Source organism: Nicotiana tabacum, chromosome 15 (assembly GCF_000715075.1).
Source record: "Nicotiana tabacum cultivar K326 chromosome 15, ASM71507v2, whole genome shotgun sequence".
Classification (NCBI taxonomy): Eukaryota; Viridiplantae; Streptophyta; class Magnoliopsida; order Solanales; family Solanaceae; genus Nicotiana; species Nicotiana tabacum.
The window spans coordinates 4175872-4180846 of NC_134094.1; positions in this window are offsets into that span (position 1 = coordinate 4175872).

Genomic DNA, 4975 nt, shown 5'->3' on the forward strand with positions numbered 1-4975 from the left:
ATTAAACGAGATGTTTTGATTCAAATCCTAGTTTTGAAAGTATGAGATATTCTACTGAGATTTTCCTGATATGAACGTTATATGCTTGATTGCTCGTCACTGTTGCTCAGTCTTTATTTATTGTTGTTACTTACTGAGTTGGCATACTCACGTTGCTCCCTACACCTTGTGTGCAGATCCAGGTGTAGCTGGAAATGGTAGCGGTTGTTGATTATTCTGGTTGCAGATTTTTCCTCGGAGATAGCAAGGTAGCTGCTTGGCGATCGAAGCCCCTACTCTTCTCCCTCTTATCTTCCTCTAGTTGTATTTAGCTATTTTCCAGGCTGAGTTAGACTTGATATTGTTAGACAGATTGTAGTAGATGCTCATGACTAGTGACACCCCGATGTCGGGCTTTTCCTTTCGCACTATTGTTTTGATTTGAAGTCCTTTACGAAGGTTTTTATGTAAATAACATTGAAATTATCTTTGAAACAAAAATATCGGTTTGTTTTGGAAATGAGTCGGCTTGCCTAATTCCACGATAGGCTCCATCACGACAGGGGTTAGTTTGGGTCGTGATAGATTGGTATCAGAGCCTAGGTTACATAGGTCTCACGAGTCATGAACAAGTTTGGTAGAGTCTTGCGGATCGGTACAGATACGTATGTACCTATCTTCGAGAGGCTGCATAACCCTTAGGAAAATTTCACTTTCTTGTACTATCGTGCAAAATTGATTCAGCTTGAGACATAACTCTTTGAATTCCTTCCATGCATCTCGTATGCGCATATGTGCGCTCGGTATTAGTTGTACATCGTCGGCTTATGATTCTATGAACAAGGTTGATATGCGTATTCTGTGTTTGTGGTGGTAGGCCAGTCTGGAGGACTTGAGGCCATGGTTAGATCGTAGCTTAGGCTTGGTAGCTTCAGTTGTAACCTATACATTTGGACTCATAGGTCCGATAATGTCTCTACGAGTGGAATTTGTGTCCCGATGAGCTGTGGAATGGCTTTGTGGTGAGTATGACGTAACTGTGGGGAGGTGTTAAGACGATGTAAATGTGATGAAAAGTGTTTTCTTGAAATATAAAGGAAGGCCATTGGGTGCTTGATTTTCGTTTTGATTTGACGTACGGCCTCGAGTGTGAATGTCTTTAAGGATCTTTCACGTTATTAAATTTTGGGGCAAATTAAATTTTCATGTCTGTCAATGAGTTTGGACTCAAGAAGAGTAAGTGATTGTGTAGTAATTGTGGTTGTGAATGGGTATATCTGATGTTGATGGCTCGAGAAAGATGATCTTCGATGAGACTTAGAGTCGGTAGCATTCTAATGGTTCTGGTACGATAGAGATGCATTTCGAGTTGGTTCAGCAATAGGGCAGCAATGAATGAGGGAAGACATGACTAGAAACATTTCGTGGTGGTTGAAGTACTAGCGGGTCAAGTAGGAGAAGTTGAGGTTGAGTAATTTCTTAAAGGAGATGATTTAACCGAAGTAAGAGTGGCAGATTAGCATATGAATTCACTGGTAGGGTAGTTGTGCGCCTTGAGAAAGTGTAGAATGGTTTGGAATCATGCTAGTATGTGATTTGGCATGTAGACTCTAATTGGAGTGATGGTTACTGTACAAAGGAAGATTGAATAGGGCAAAAAGGAGTGTGTTTGAAATGAAGAGAGGCGTGAAGATCTGATTATCGTGTCAAGTGCAATATGACTTGAGTTCGAAAGGTATTGTTGAACGTGCAGTTGATGTCAATAGGGAAAGTGCAGACTTATACAAATGGTGGGCGAGCATGAACTCAGGAGAATTTACGGATTCTGGTGTCTGTGATGGTGGCTGGTGATTCAGAATGTTTATGAGGAGCTTAACAAAAGACTTCGAGAAGTATGGCGGGTTAACGGTGCGAGACCTTGGCAATTGAGAAGGAGAAATCCTTGCGGGTTCTAATTTTATATAAATGCAGCTTGAATCTAAGTGGGGGAGTCTGATATCGACAAGTTGATTGCACAGTTATATGTCGTATTAGTTTCATTCGGGGTATACTGGTGAATCAGTTATGACTTGCAGAGGTTGAGATCAAGGATGACTCGGGTAAAGGAATTTCTGGGCACAAGTTGTATTACACTCTATGGTTATAGGAGGACCATAAAATAATTGAGTAGTTATTCACGAAGAATGTAGGGTACATAGAGCGGGAATTTGCTTAGATGCGTAGGAGTGTGGGTTACTCTTTATTTCCCGTGGGTGTTGGTGTGCTAATGGGGCACAGGTCATTTCGGTCTGTTTGGTCGGTTAATTCGAGATTTGAGTAGAGTGGATGGCTTTCAAGAATGGTTCTAATGGATTCAAGATTTATATGTAGCGATTTGGAGTTTTCAAGATTTATGTATATGGCTAGAAAACTGGGAGTTGCATTGAATGGTATTGAGTCTTGTAGAATTTTATATCATTGTGAATTATGCATTTCAGTATCAAGAAGGTAAAGGAAACAGTTTTAGGTTCACATAAAGTCTCTTCGGAGTAAGCATTTTTGGTTGTGGTACCTATGGGATACATAAAAAGGGAATTTAGCGGCTTATAAGCCTTAGGGTGGTGTGAATCTGTGCTAGAGTTCGTGGGGCAAGTTTTAGTTAAGGATAGTAGTGTTCTAACAAGAAAAAAGTAACAATTTGAAGGCAATTTGGCAAGGACTTGGAGAAATAGGACAGCTTGGTTATGTGCAAATGAGTTTCAAAATGTTCATGATGGTTTCTACCATGATTTGAATCGGATATTTCCTACCGATGTACGAAACGTGTTGTGTGTTATGATTTCCTAATAGAAAGAAGCAAGAAAGAGGTTTCTGATTTAATAAGGTATGTAATTTGCTAGTGACTCAGAGTTGTTAATGGGATTCTTATGCTTGTCACACGATGACGTAATAGATGTGGTGTTGTGCGGGAATAGGATTTACATGTGCAAGGTCACAGTTCAGTTTTGAATGAAAGAACATAAATTCTCAGGCAGCATGGACGGTTTCCGATGTATAGGTAAATGATATTACTATTTGGTATGGCTTGATGAGAGTGTACATTTCAGAGGGACAGTATATTTTGATTTATGGGTACTTTGTTGGTATTGCGGCACTCTCCCGGTTGATCGACTGTTGATATTCAAATTTTTGCCAGGTGGCACGGAAGAATTTTTTTTAAAAGTATTTCTCGTGGGATGATTGTGTATGAGAGAGGTGTTAGACATTAGGGCGGTGAAGGTGGAATCAAATATGGTGATTCGTGTGTCCTATGGAATTGGAGATTGGGAGTTATGAGGAGTAGATTATTTCATGGGTGTGGACTGTGAAGTTGTGACCGGAGCTAGCCAGATGATAGAATGTGTTATGATTCAGTCATTGTGGACTTTCGGAGGTTATTTATCTATTTGTAGCTGACCATAGTTGATTTGGGGCCCTGTGGTAGGCCCAATTAGGATGTGTATTCTACACCGAGCCGTATTGATTGGCTCCATACTACTATGCTACGAAGAGTTGTGATTCGTTGGTTATATGCACATATGGTGCGGTTTTATTGTGGCTTTATAGCGGAATTTGAGCGAGAATAGTATTGGATATTGCTTGGTTGATGGCATATTGGTCATGTTCTTTTGGGTTTTGTGTGGCATGGTGTCGTTTGCTTCTCCGTGGTTATGGTAATTCACTTTGGTTACTTGATGTCGAATTGCGCAGGGTTATTGATTTTAGCAGGGTGGCTTGAAGTGTTTCATATGGACCTGTATTTGGATTGGGTCACGTATTGCAGCAGAGTTATGTGGAAATATGATCATTTGTGTAAGATTCGTGTGTTATGGTTCAGCGGTATATGATGGGTTCTTAGCATTGCATCGGGGTGGTACCCGTCGAGCTTGCGTAATGGTTCTCCTATTTGGGTCATTGTTACGATTGGGTACACTTGGAATGTTGCTATCTGGTACACGGATTGCACGAGTTATGGCTTTAGATTATAGTGATGTGTCATATCACTAGAGTGGTCGTGTGGGATGAGACAAGGTCACTGGGCCTAGAAATGCTATCGGATTTGATTGTGGTATAATTGGGAGGATAATATCGGAAGTCGGCTTTGAAATTGGCTATAGTTCTTGTAGAAGGAACGGGAGCTCCATGACCTGTTGGTTTAATGAATGGCTATGAATTTGGTATGTTTCTTTCATCATCGGCAGTGTAAGAAGGTTTTGAAAATGAGGTTTTGTCTGATATGAGGTTATTACCGGCACCGGGTTGATTTGAGTCGATACTGTGATTAGAAATCATTGCTTTGAGCATTTGAGATATGCGGTATTGAATTTGAGTATTTGAGTTATGGTTACGGCTTTTGGTACAGACTGTTCAGACTTATACGGTATGTAGATAAAAACTTCTCATCTTATAGAAAATTTCGGATGTTGGAAATTTGACTCGAAGGCTTGTGGGCTAGGTTGAATTGAGAAATTTCAGTTATGCTGTGCTATCGGACCTGTATGGGATAGGGTGATGTGGGATCACCCCCGCGTATATGCATGGGGAAGTTACACAGGTGTGCAAGCGCAGGCGCGTGCTTTGGGCTGCAAATGCGGAATATGGGCTCTTCAGTGAGTTCCGTACCTGCGATGGAAATTTCCGTAGGTGAAGCATCGCAGAAGCAGAAAAAAGAGGTCGCAGGTGCGATTGTGCTGGGCAGAAAAGCCCCAGCTCGTGGTTTTCTCTTCATTTTCAATTTTTGGATTTGAGAAACTCGGGAGAGAGGCGATTTTTCGAAGGTTTTCAAGGAGAACGTTGGGGTAAGTGATTCTAACCCATAATGGTATAAATTTTGTGAATCTATGGCTTTGTTCATCATTTAATTAGTAGGAGTTTGGAGTGATAGTGGGGGTTAGGGCTTGGAATTCGTAAGAGTTTAATTTAAGAATCTGAGGGACCAAACGATGTAGGATTTTGATGAATTTGGTATGGTTAGACT